We start from the raw sequence: 14565 nt of genomic DNA, 5'->3' as shown, positions 1-14565 counted from the left end.
GAAATTCTTACATGGTGTAGTTTAGCCAAGCATGTTAATTGAGAAGATGAGTCTTTTTTTCTTAATATTATAGTCTGGCCTGAAGCTTAAAGTCCATTCCTTAAAAACATAACATTAATAAGATCAACCCTTTCAATACAAAACTCTTGAACGCTCCATCGTCTAGTATTAGTGACTTATCAGGGTATAACAGTGATCACAGTCACTACAGTCACTTTTTCTCAGTCACTGCTTTTTTTATGTAGTGAAATAATACAGTAGGTATTCCACCAAGGCCTAGCAGTTCCAGTAAATGCCTTCAAAATGTAAGAGTGAGATGCCTTGATGAATAATGAAACACCAGCTCCCCTTTTACTTCCTGTGGTTTCAATTCTTCAGTTTGTACTCCTGTTTGGAGATGTGAAAAGAGCATGTGGTTTTATAGAGCACTGCCCACCAGCTTCTGATTTCAGCTCGCCATTCGGCTGAAGCAAACAGGAAAGAAAGTTGCACTCAGTTCAGTATAAAGATCAGAGACTTCTCTTTTCATGATCTTCACAAAGATGTTGCACTCTCTCAGAAAAGGGGGTTCCTTCTCCAAGATCTGTGGTGCACACCATGCATTGGTCTTCAAACACCTGCCGCAGCTTATGTAGCTGTGACTGGGAGTCTGTGCGAACAGATTCATCATTCACAGTTACAGTCCAGGTCGTTCGACTGATTGATCAATACTGTATATAGGAAAAAGGTACTCCCTCAATGTCTGGGGCTTGATCATCAATTCGAACACACATATCTTTAGAAAAATATCCAACAAGCAATGTGACTGTACAGTATGTAATGGGTTCCTAGCTAAAAATAGGAGTACCCTCATTCTCACTTTGCTCAAACAGTTCTTCTGTCACAGACACACCCTCTATTTTCCAGTAATTTAGATACACAGCAAGCACTGCATGATATCGCTGCTTCTTGAATCATACACTTTCTCCAGCAATGGCATTAGCAGATGTCCAGATGACTAAGCAGCTGGGTTATTACTGAGAAGAGAATCTCTGGCACAGACTGCAATCTGAGCTATGAGGTTAGATGAAATGGGTCACTGCTGGCATGGACCCACTCCCATGACAGTCAGCACATGCTAGACTGAGAATATAAATGCCTCCCAAGGATATCTATCAACCCCAAGTCCAATTTCACAAGACAACTCACGGAGGTCTCGGTGTCATCACTATGCTATATTTTCAATAGTGAGCATCCACACCAAGTTTGACCACAATTGCAGGATACTTTTCTTATGCGTGTGTATGTGTGTGTATAGCAACAGTACTCTCGATCCCAGCCGACAATACCAGGGATACCAGTATCGGGGGAGTGCATTTAACAAAGTCTTTCCTCACATTATTTGTTATTTCTATTTTACCAACCAAACAGCCAATAGAGATCAACATTCCTTGGAGTATCTTGAAACATATTTAAGACGTACATGCACAGAATATCTTTGAAACGCTGTTGTTTTTTTTTTTCCAAAGTCTGTTTACAATACAGTTTTAATATTAAGAAAGCTGTTCAAGACTGATAAGTAATCCAAGTAATTACTTCTCTGTCTGTATTGTTAAAATAAGCTAATATGACCTACATGTGCAGAACTTCTTTGGCACGCTGGGCTTTAGCTCATTAAGTTGTTGCTGTTTTCAAAGTGTGTTTAAATCCATTAAAGTTCATGAAGCTGTTCCACACTGTCATACTGTATAGGGTTGTTTATCTTTTCATGTCTCAGAGGCCTGGAAACCAGCATAATCTTCTAATAATCAACAGTAAAGTGAACAGTGCAAGGAACAGAAATGTTTCATGTGAGGCAGTAGTACATTCTTTGAAGTACTTGACCCTTGACCACAGAAATACCTCAGAATGAGAATATGTTTTTGCAAGAAAGCATTTCATTTTTTTTTCTCATGCTTCCAAAAAAGGAGAAGATATCCACAAAGAATGCAGAGCGAGCGGAGGGCCTGTTATTTTGCTGGCACGTGTGAAAATAACAGGTCGACACTCGTGTCTCTCCCAGCCTTGTATACTATAGCGTGGCTTTAACCTGGAGGAAACAACACCCACACTATAGATTAAAAAAACCCACAATGAGCTCTGTTTAACTCAGCCGAATAACAATGAGCTGTCTGATTCGTCTGAACATCACCAAGGTAAATGAAGCACCTAACTAGGCAGAAAGAAACAGACGATTGGGATTTTAAACAATTTCAATGACAGCAACGTTTAGCTAAAATCCTTAATCATAAAAAGCTCTTTAACATTCCCCAATACTGCGCACAATTTGAACAGGTCTGATAAAAATGCAATTGTAGAAATGTTCACATCCTCCAACCCTCTCTTTGACTTATGAGGTATCGTATCAAGAGTGTATCTAGAGTGAACTGATAGCAGTAGAAATACAGGATAGCTTATGCTGTGCTAGCCTGTCAGGTGGGGTAGGGGATGGGGGGTTGGGTGTCAGTATTTCACCATGGGGTAAGGGTTACATAGCCTGGGACTACTTGTTCTGCTCACTTTAAACACTGTAGGTATTGCACCCTCCTATGAGGAATTTGCAGGGTGAACTTGACCGTGACATACATTTCTAATGCACCTTAGGATGGAGGTCCCATGGTACCAATAGCCTGAAGATGTCAGATCGCCCCCCCCCCCCCCCCCCCAAACGACTCATTACACAATGGCGTGTGGATAAGATTTTTTTTGTCTTTGCGTTTATATACAGTATTTAATGTTAAACACTTAAATTCCAAAGATCATGCAGACAAATATATCAGCTAATGCCGTTAGCCGTGTTATCAGTTTCGTGACAAAAAAAAAAAAAAAAACGGTAAATTAAGTTTATAGGAAAGCTGATCAGAATGCGAGACTACATCATTAACTAGGTAGTAAATGACAACACAAACACATTAATAGATTTAAATAGAACTAAGTGAGTGTAGTTAAGAGAGCATAAAAAGCCTACAAGTACCTTGACTATTTGTTTCTCTCCACTTTGAATGACAAGTAGGTTGACATATAATTTGATACAAATCTCTTTGAGAGGGTTATGGCTGTGAAGGGCTGAAGGGCTATACCTTTCCTGAATTGCTCAGCCTGGAGAGGTTCATTTTCTAGAAAGAGAGGGTGGAGTTCCATAGCTAATGGCTTGTTTTTGTCAGCTTAATGCAGAAAGACACAAGTGTAGAAAGTAGCGCTCCTATAAAATCCCTTTTCCCTTTTTAATCTTAAACTAAGCTAACCAATATAGATATGCAGTGTGCGGGTCTGAACTAAAGCTGCTAACCAATGTTAATGAGAGTTAAATCAACAGAGACTAAGATTCTCTTAAATCTGGCTTTTCTGTTTTTAAAATGCGAGGGGCTAAAAGCACTAGCCATGGTGCGATGCAGGCAATCCTAACACGAACTACCAGCCCAGTTTTTCACTGATGATGCTGAAAATTGTGCCAAATTAGTGGTGAGAAATACATGCTTTTTTCATGTTTGAATATTCTGAATTATTCAATGTTTGTTGGAAAACAAAAGTATAATCCAGTCCATACTAATGTACAATAAAACTAGTTAAATGACATACTAAAGAAGGGAGAATGTGTGGTAATAGCTTCATACGTCATTTACACATTGGTTTTTTATATATATATATAGTGGCTTGCAAAAGTATTCAGACCCTTGACCAATTCTCTCATATTATTGAATTACAAATGGTACATTGAAATTTCGTTCTGTTTGATATATTATGATATATATTGTAAGGTGATATTGGTTTTATGTTGGGAAATATATTTAAGAAAAATATATCTTGCTTGCATAAGTATTCATATATATTTGCACCGATGAAAGAATTGCCCATATATACAATTACCTTACCATTGGCCTCCACCTGGAACCATTGCAAAAGTTGCTGTCATTCAGGACCCCACTGACCAATGTGAATCTCATATTACCAAAGAGCATTACAAAGTTAGGTACATTGAAATTTCAAAATAATATCTGTTTGGATATTTTGGATTTTTGCAACACACTGCCAAACTCAAAATCAGTTATTGTAAGGTGACATTGGTTTTATGTTGGGAAATATTTTTAAAGTGGCAAAAAGAAAAAAAAAAATTCATTTTTCTAAGTGACAGACCGGCACGACCTCACGTTGGTCAGTGGTATACTGCAGGACGACGCTACACCTTTCTTGTAGGGTATATGGCAAGAAAGAAGCCGTTACTCAAAAAGCTTGACGATAAATCATATAAAAATTCAAACTTTCCGTGAAGACCTAAATCGGGTTTTCGTACTGTACTTGGGTCGACGCTACACTTTTCAAAACACCACTGGTTCTATCCTATCCATATTACACCACCTTGCTTTGGATTGTGACTTTGAGAGTTCGGTGTGGGAGGGATGGCCCTTCCACTACCACAGTGGGGATGCTTCTCATCAGCAGGGACTGGGCATCTTGTTACAATTGAAGGAAGAATGGATGGAGCAAAATACAGGAAAATACTGCAAGAGAATCTGCTTCAGTCCGCTAAAAAACTGAAGCTTGGGAGGAAATTCACCTTTCAGCAAGACAATGATCCCAAGCACACAGCCAAAGCAACATTGGAGTGGCTCAATATCAAACAGTGGTCCAGTCAAAGTCCTGATCTCAATCCCATTGAGAATCTGTGGCAATATTTGAAAATTGTAATTCAGTGAACAACCTGGATCTGCCAAGAAGAATGGGCCAAAATCACTCCGACACTGTGTGCAAAGCTAGTACATACTTACCCCAAAAGACTTAAAGCTGTTATTGCAGCGAAAGGTGGCTCTACCAAATGGGGGTTGAATTATATTAGGGGGTTGAATACTTATGCAAGCAAGATATTTCAGTTTTTTATTTTTCTTAAAAATATTTCCCAACATAAAACCAATGTCACCTTACAATAATTGATTTTGAGTTTCAGTGTTTAAAATAAAATATCAAACAGAACGAAATAATGTACCATTTGTATTCAGTAATAAGAGAGAACTGGTCAGGGGTCTGGATACTTTTGCAAGGCACTTTATAATATATATATATATATATATATATATATATATATATATATATATATATATATATATTATATCAGTCATTTATAAATTGGGTTACATGAACAAATACGAACATGGTCATTTTGGCCACTAAACACAGTAAAAGCATATACTAAGAACAGTGCTTGTTCAGATATTCCAATATTTGTCCTGATGTTAAGCCAAATTGTGCATAAAATCACCTGACAGCCGGGTGGGCATCTGCACTGTACATCCTCCCTGAGACTCATCAGCCACATGTCCAGCTTGCAGAGCTTCAAAGGGATGCTGCTGGCTGCTGGAACATAATTTCAAGCTGGGTCTGAGGATCTCAGGAACATTACAGAGCACTGCCACATGAGGCAGCTCACAAAGTGAAGGGATGCTTTTATCCAGGCCAACTCTCGAGCCGATAAAATAGACGTACATAAAAGAAGCAGTTATCTATTATTGGAGACAGCCCAGGTTTTTCTCTCACCAAGCAGTAGGAAAACCTTACAGACTCTATTGAGAGATACAGAGCTCTGCAAGTTTGAACCACAGGACCAGAAAAGGAAAGCAGAGAAGCAATGCTGTAGAGAACAGGTCTCAGAAATAATCAAGCATGCTGATAGCAATATGAAGCAGATAAAGTGATGTAATTAGGATACTCGGCACAACTGTCAACAGGAATAGACACTGCGCTTGTGGGTAGCTGAGAGAAGCGACCACATCGCTAAGCTTGCTGGCACTAAACTCCTGAATGATTATGCCAGGTTACTGGCAGAACAGGGCAAGAAGTGCGATGAGCACATGCCAGGAGAGGCAGTGGGAATATGCTCTGCCGGAGGGACAGTATAAAAGGATTTCTGTGCTGCATGACAGACACAGTGCTTCATTAAGTGCTTGCCAGCTCTGCTAGACTAAACCTTAGCGCAAGTATTTTAAACAAAGAACATTGCTGCAGAGGTATCCCTTTCTAACTCTCTGATGCTCCATTTTTTGAAGACAATTTTAACAAGAAAAAAAAAAGTAAAGTGTTTTGTGGCTGAAACAGGAGTACATTTCATTATTAGATTTTTTTTTTCCTATTTTACTTTTTGTGCCCCTCCCCCAAATAAAACCTATTTTGTAGCAAAAAAAAAGAAACAGACAGTATTCCTTGTTTTAGATAATAATTGTGCAAACTTTGCACTGGCCCTACTATGTGTGAGTTTATATTCTGTAACACTTAAATTCTGCCATTAAAATTCAGGAAAGTTTTTAAAAAGAGAGTCTGTCACAAAGTGGAACTTGTGCCTTCACAATGTCACTGTCTGCCTCCCGTACATCTTTGCATCTGAACGAAACACATGCACTGGGGGAGTTGGAAATGCCCCCATAGCTGCCTGCCCTCATTATATTACGGTACTGCAGGCATCAGCCTGGCATGGGAATGCTGTGGGTAATTCACACAGGCTGGCAAGAGCTCTGGAGACGGGATGAGGGAAGCGCAGGGATGAGGATTTCCTGCACGGGGGGGGGGGGGGGGGGGGGGGGGGGGGGGGGGGGTGGGGGGGGGGGGGGGGGGGGGATTAGGGGGGGGGGGGGGGGGGGGGGGGGGGGTGGGGGGGGTGATGGTGAGATCAATGTACTTTAAAGCTAGTGTTGCAGTACATCTAAAGCTGAGGGAACACAAAGCCACTTTTTCAGGAAGAGTGGCTTAAAATATGGTTCCGGGAGACCTGGTTTGAAGCAACTTTGCTGTACCGAACCCCAGATTCCCCTGGTGTGCCATGCAATGGGATATAAGGGTTTGCTGTGCTTTGTTTGCCATTTGAGACTTAAACCAAACTACAGTACCATAAAAAAGTATTTGCCCCCTGTCTGATTTTCTGCATTTTTTGATATTTTTGACATTGAATGTTATCAGCTCTTCAACCAAAATCTAATATTAGATAAAAGGGGGACCCTGAGTGAACAAATAACACAAAATGTTGATACTTATTTAATTTATTTATTAAAGAAAGTTATGCAACAGCCAATGCCCCCGTGTCAAAAAGTAATTGCCCCCTTAGACTCAATAACTGGTTACCCCACCTTTAGCAGCAATAACTGCAACCAAACACTTCCTGTAGTTATTGATCAGTCTCCCACAGCGCTGTGGAGGAATTTTGGCCCACACCTTCATGCAGAACAGCTTCAACTCAGTGACATTTGTGGGTTTTCTCATTTTAGGTCCTGCTACAACATCTCAATGGGGTTTAGGTCTGGACTTTGACTAGGCCATTCCAAAACTTTAAAATTCTTGTTCTTCAACCATTTTGATGTAGACTTGCTTGTGTGTTTCGGACAGATGGCCTGACATTCTCCTGTAGAATTCTCTTATACACAGCAGAATTCGTGGTGGCAATGATGGAAAGTTGTCCAGGTCCTGATGCAGCAAAGCATCCCCAAACCACCACCATGCTTGATCGTTGGGTGAGGTTCTTACTGTGGAATGCAGTATTTGTTTTTTTCCAGAAATAACAGGGCCCATATTGGCCAAAAAGTTCCACTTTTGACTCATCTGTCCATAGAACATTGTTCCAGAACTCTTGAGGATCATCCAGGTGCTTTTTGGCAAACTTGAGACAAGCATTCATGTTCTTCTTAGTGAGCAGTGGTTTCTGCCTTGCTAATTTTTGCCCACTGTCTTTATGATGGTGGAGTCATGAACACTGACCTTGGCTGAGACAAGAGAGGCCTGCAGATCCCTGGATGTTGTTCTAGGGTTCTTTGTGACTACCTGGAAGATTTTATGCCTTACTCTTAGAGAGATTTTGGCAGGACGGCTACTCCTGGGAATACTCACTACTGTCCCAAACGTTCTCAATTTGGATAATATGGCTCTGACTGTGGTTTGGTGGAGATAGGCATTAACAACCTTTTTCCAGAGGTCTTCAGGAATTTATTTTGATCGTGGCATGATGAGCCTCTAGAACCTGTGAGCTGACAGCTTCACTCTGATAGTAAGAGCCAAAGTTAGTCAGATTTATATTGGGCAGGGCTGGCCCAAATTGGGCCTGATTGTTAACCAAAGTTTTTAAATAGCTGACCCTAATTATCCCTTTAATTGGGTTGAGTTAACTAGGGGGGCAATAACTTTTTCATACCTGAAGATTGCATGTTTGATTACCTTGCACACCAAACAAATGAAAGAAGCACCAAACTTTGGTGTCATTTTTTTTTCTCTCAGACTCCCTCTATATACTACAACAACCCACAAAAAGATCTGACCAAATTCAATATGAAAAATGTGCAAAAATGCAGAAAATCAGACAAGAGGAAATACTTTTTCATGGCACTGTACATCCATTACAGCTACAGCTACAGACCTCTATCTTGCGTAAGCAAAACCAGGCTGTTTCAATCTGTCTCTTCCAGGAAAGCATGCTAACTATTTCCTAATTCTCACAAGGACCAACAAATATAGCTCAGCACAACCGCACTGCTTTCAAAATTTTCCAAGCAGAGTCCTAGTAATCTGCCTTCTAGAAACTCCCACCCATAAAACCAGACTTATTACCAGATCTACTGGGTATTGCTCAACAGCCATTAACACTCCTGTGTGCCTAAGCTTAAGTAGTAATAATAGCTTACAGGATGGGGTGCGATAGGCAGCTGCCGGGGTTACTTCTCTTTTGAAAATGGAAAAGCATAACTCAGTAAAAGAAAATCCAGTTTAACCCACCAAGGGACAAAAAGAGGTTTTCAAGCCTCTCCGTCTGTAATGCAAATGTTTACCATTCAGAGCAGGGACACTAATGAGAAACTTCTTAGCCGCCAATGCCCAGGATTTGACAATATCTGTGCTGCATTATTCTATGGGAAAAACCATGCCATTCAGAGCATCTCCTATAGGATAATTGCTGGGTATTACAAGGAGTGAGAGGAGTGCTCTGGTTTTGCATGGTATACACTGTTCTTCAGCCACCACAATAACAAACAATAATTCATTCCAATAGCTATTCACCAGATTTTTCTAATTAAAGCAGAGCCTGAAGTGAACAAAGACTTGAAACATATATACATTTAGGCACTTTAGTTTGCAGACTCAAATGATATTAGAATAGATTGTAATATGTTTAATGAATCCATATGCAAGGCTCTTTTAAATCATTGTTATTCAAATAAAATGTTACTAAATCTGTTCCAGGTTAGGAGAAGAACGCCGGTTCACTGCTGAGAGAGGGAAGCCAGGAATGCACATACAGGAGATAGAGGTTGAATACTGCAGACACTTCATCTTGTCATGCACTTGCTTTACAAAGATCTCCAAGATGCTATAAATGTATTTATATCAGAATGACTGTGCTGCAGACTGACTGCCTTCTGTCTCATGGGTCAAACTTGTCAACTAACTTTAGAACCAAAGTGTTACTTCCGAGGAAAGAACATTTACACAAAGTCATCTGTTTTTCTTTTTCTTCATCCGCTATACTGATGTGCCTTTAAAAAAAAACACACAGCTTATTCATTTTAAAAGCAATTTTAATTACTTCTGACCCTCAGTAATTTGTTCCGGACACTAGGAGAGGAATATAGAGCTTGACTTTGAGATAATGCCATTTTATCAAACACCATAAATGAAATTGGCCTTTATTTATTACCAAAGTCGACAGCTGTCAGATAGATGTCAGGCCGCTTTACTAAAAGTGAGATACGCGAAGACAAGATAAGACTTAGCTCAGTCGGAGGTTACAGAATACACAGATCAAAACATCTCAAACCAGAAAAAAGGGCAAACTGCACAGATTTTTCAAAAATGATTTACGATTAAAGGCTATGAAAACATTTTAGCCTCAAACCTCTAGTAAAATGAAATGTGCTGTTAGTGATGCGAGAAGGACCATGGAAACGTAAATCACACACTGGAAACTAATTAATGTTCTTTGTGCGCTGAAAGAACAGTAAATACGTAGGATGAAATAACAGTTTACCGTCATAATCAAAATAATGAAACAGTCACACCAACAGCTAGATGGCAAAAGCTCAACTTTCTTTCTTTTTGCAATGGCTGTCATCTGAAGTTTCTTACAGCACCACTAGAAGCTACTCTATTTAAATGCGCTCCAGACCCCACAGCTGCTCTATATTAATGTTCCTGCTTGGGTGCCTCCCATGTTCCTGGCGGGACGGTGAATGGAGTCACTTCTGCTGGGAGTCCGGTAAGAATGTTAATGTCTGAGCAGGCCGCTGACAAGCAAGGCTGTCTTTAGAATTCACCCCCAAGAGTAGGGCTGCGTGGCTTTGTATTTCTTTCCTAGACAACGTGGAGTCTGGATCAAACCCACAGAGGTGCAGCTGGGAAACCGCAGTTGAAATTTTAAATGTCAGACTCATACTGAAACTGTCACACACATACAACCCCCCCCCCCCCCCCCCCCCCCCCCCCAACCCCCCCCCCCCCCCCCCCCAACCCCCAACCCCCAACCCAACCAAGAACAATCAGGGGTACATAGGACAAACAGTTCATGTCCCTGCAGCTTCCAACACCCAGACCTCTCCTTAGCAATCACTGGGACAGTTTTTTCTATAGCTTTTTACACGACCTTGACAAAAAAAGCATACACTAATACATCTTTTATTAAGTACTGTATTATTAGAGTACAATAACCAAAGCCCCCCTCCTTTACTTTTTCAGTGAAATGAAAAAAGGAATCAAAGTAAATGACAGTATTAAAGGAAGGAAAGGTTTCAATATTTCAAAGACTATATATATATATATATATATATATATATATATATATATATATATATATATATAATATATATTATATATATAAATTTTGCTATTCTGGTGTGAATGTTTAACTAAAAACAATCTGAAATTAAAGGTGAACTTCAATCATGATAACCTCTGCTTGTTTTGGTCATAAAACCCAGCCTCAGTGATGCAAGAATCTTGCAAAGCCACGTAGCCTGTACACTCAATAAGTGCTGTGTATTCTGGGCTTACAAAGGGGTTATTGAACTGCACCACCAATCCACCTTAAATGTAGGCAATAGAGTTAGAATGACAGAAAAGTAAACTTTGCCTAATCCTTTTAGTATGTGCACTCGATAACCTGCTAAGTGAAAACAGCATTGAACGTTCAGAGAACTGCTGCACAAAAACAACTAAACCAGTGCAGTGAGGCTGAATAGACCTGAAGGCAACATCTCCAAATCCAAAAAAAGAAACATATTAACCTGAAGTACCTCTTCAAAAAAGAGCCTGCATTGTTTAGTAAGTAGCTGCATTGTACTGACAAGGAATGTTGATCATAGTTCAGTGAGGCTCTTCTGTTGCCACGGGGGATCCTGAAATAATTTGCTCTAAATGTTCACGTCACAAGAGGAATACGTTTAAAACATATTTCATTCACTTGAATAAAGGTGATTTGTTGTTTCTTCTTCTTCTTCTTCTTCTTCTTCTTCTTCTTCTTCTTCTTCTTCTTCTTCTTCTTCTTTAGTTAGCTCTCCTCCTTATCGGTAGCTACTATAACAGACTCCAGGATACACCTGAAATGTTCAAGCATTTGACATCTGTATTAGTGTCTATGCTTTGCATTATAAAACAGGCATGGTCCCTGGCATGGCCTCCACCGTGTTTCATGCTCCAGTGTACCTGGAAGGATCTCCAGTACACCCTGTCTAAACAGGCAGCATGAGGGGCCAGATGATAATGTGGTGGTGCAGGGAGGTGCAGACAGGACCACACTTCAGCACACTGGAACACTAATCAGCTGTTGGAAAGCTTGGTCACACACACATGCCTTCTATTTGGCTAGGAAACACAAATTAAATAAAAGGTTTTTGTCCTGGTCTTAGTGTTAGGTATTATCTGTAGTGGGAGGTAACAAGCTCCCATGCTTTCTATAGAGGAGGAGGTTCAGGGCTGTAAACCCACTGACCTGGGTTGCTTTACTGAAGAACATGCAAAGTAATTAACTGTACAGCACTTGGCAGTGGCCATTGTCTGGAAAGGTGCTCTTTTAAATATTAAAGGTGGTCATTGTTGTGTTTGCATTAACCTCTCCCATCCTGCAATGACGAATTGGAATTAAAAACCCTAATGAGGAGCTACATCGAATAATCCTTCTGTTATAAAAATTAATTGTACCCATGTGACCACATGGGTTGTCTTGAATCATGTTTGAAAACTACATTAAAGAAAAAAGCAATAAAAAAGTATTACACCAGATTACACATTCCAATCATATTAAATACCTAGAATTTTTTTTTTTATGCGCAATCAGTGTAATTCACACACTGGAGGTACAGTATAGAAAGGAATGCTGATATTCCAGGTTGTAGCTGCACTGCTGGAGTTTGTTTTGCCCTCTCAAGCAGTCTAGCTGAATTGCAACATCTGTCGTTTCTGTTTAGCATTAGAGTAAAGTGTGACAGTGTCACAGGGGTCAAGTTCAAGCTGCTTCGAACAGGATCTGAAGTGGAATGTAAACGCTGCCCTGCTGATCATGTGACCGAATGGCTGACACACTGCAGAGAGCTTTTAACCAAGGGCTGCTGGTATCTGGAAATTCTTATGAGGTGCTAGGATCTGATTATAAGGCTGGGAGGCAGTTTTAACTAAAAACAACCTGGAAAGGTGGACTTGAACTACGATAACCTCTCGCTGTTTTTCTCGTGAATGAGATAAGAAAGAGCTCTGTGTTAAAGTGGAAAAGGTTTAGCTAAAAACATGCCTGCTGAAAAACAGATAGATTCAGCAAACTGACAACTTACACTCTACATCCTAGCCACCTGCTTACACACTCAAAAATAAATGTTGATTTGGAATAGATCAGCCGCTGGTGTCTTTCAATGCAAATTCCATGCTCATTTTTAACATCCTCTTTTTTCAATCCTACCCAACCCACACACACACACATATACACTTTCACATCAACAAGCTTGAACATGTTTTTCCTCTTTGTGGTTTCACAGAAACAAAAAAACAAATATGAAAATGTGTGTCATAATAAAAGGGAAATATATTGTTATTAGAAAATAAGTCCTTTCAAGTCACAACCCTAACTTCAAGACCAAAAAAATACCATTATTTTCCTAATAAAAACACACATTAATTACCCCCCCCCCCCCCACCCTTAAGGGGGGGCAGTATGAAATGTATTGGGGTTAAAAAAATATTACACATTTAATTATTAGTATCTCTCATTATTTTATTATTATTATTTATTATTATTATTATTATTATTGAGTAAAATTTATGTGATGTGACAATCCGTCCAAATGACCTCCATGCCTAATTCAAAGAAAGATCTAAGTAGACCAATTATTTTATTGTTGCATTGTTATTTTATGGAGTACAATCTACTTGGGTCTCACAGCACATTTCATTTTTGTATTGTATGTACCTGTGTTGGCCCTGTGGGCATAAAGTACAAAGTGAAGAAACTAAACTGAACAAAACAAACTCTCCATGCCAGTTCTGGTGGGCCAGGGGCAGCATTGTGAAACCAAGCCATTTGGATTTCTGCATGTTTCATAAGTTAACATACAATTGAATATGTCCTTCATAGCCTCCTATTTCAGAAAGGAGAAGCAGCTAGATTGCTTGTCTTCAAAGCTTTTTGGCCACTCGCATACTTCTGTGTTTGTATCAGAAGGCTGAGGGCATGATGTTTTTTTTTTTTTTTTTTTTTTTTTCCCCTCTGGACATTTAAAGACAGCACACAGTGACTTGTAGAGGCTAGCATGTAATACAAGGTGGTGGGTGGGTAAAGCCTGTCTCCCTACACTTACCACTGTAAATAGGCAGTCACCAATGTCTCATACAAATGTACAGGCAGCTACATTCTGGATAAATGAAGTTAATGGACACCAGGGAATTATGCTTTGGTGCAAAACTGTGCCTGATTCTGAGGGCTGTGTGTATAAACACATCTGACAATCTGTTGAATGGACTTGATCTTCTCTTTGACAAAGAGACCATTTATTCTGCAAGGGGATTGCATGACACATTGTATCTGTGGCAGATCTGAGCTTGGCATCATTATCCCTGCTATCAGGACAGATTTCTGTTTTAGGAACTGAATTGCAGTAATTCCTAACCCCACCCCTCCCCATACTGTCTGGAATGAACTTCAGAAAGGACTTCACTTTTATAGAACAGGAGCTCCGGATTGTGAAATCTCTATATTGTTTGTCAACTTTCTCTGAGGATTTGCCAATACGTCGTTAGATTGTTATGAAACGTCTTGCACATGTCATTTTAATGTGGTGAGCAAATCATGCACTTCCTTCAATAACTATTGACCAGGTCTAAACCAGAACAAGCAAAACATGCAGTCGTTTGAACATGCAACCCATTTGCTTGAAACTGAAGATGTACAGAGTTGATCTGTTCCTTGCAGCACAGTGGTGTTTCTCCATGACATCCACTTAAGAAATGTTTTTAAAAGGTGATGACTGCACAACAGAAGTCAGGCCATGTTTTGCTTCTATTTCTGTTACACTGTGGAGCGGTACACTGTGTTCTTGATCATGA

General features: G+C 39.8%; 1 protein-coding gene across 6 annotated transcripts in view; it reads right to left on the bottom strand.

The window, feature by feature from the left end:
• The window catches only part of LOC121322829 (lipoma-preferred partner homolog), a 128953-nt gene that overhangs the window by 95090 nt on the left and 19298 nt on the right, over window positions 1-14565 (bottom strand). The gene's annotated exons all lie outside the window — the stretch shown is intronic.

The sequence above is a fragment of the Polyodon spathula genome, chromosome 11 (genome assembly GCF_017654505.1).
Source record: "Polyodon spathula isolate WHYD16114869_AA chromosome 11, ASM1765450v1, whole genome shotgun sequence".
Lineage (NCBI taxonomy): Eukaryota > Metazoa > Chordata > Actinopteri > Acipenseriformes > Polyodontidae > Polyodon > Polyodon spathula.
The sequence above is the reverse complement of the archived record's forward strand: the minus strand, read 5'-3'. Positions and strand labels throughout refer to the sequence as shown.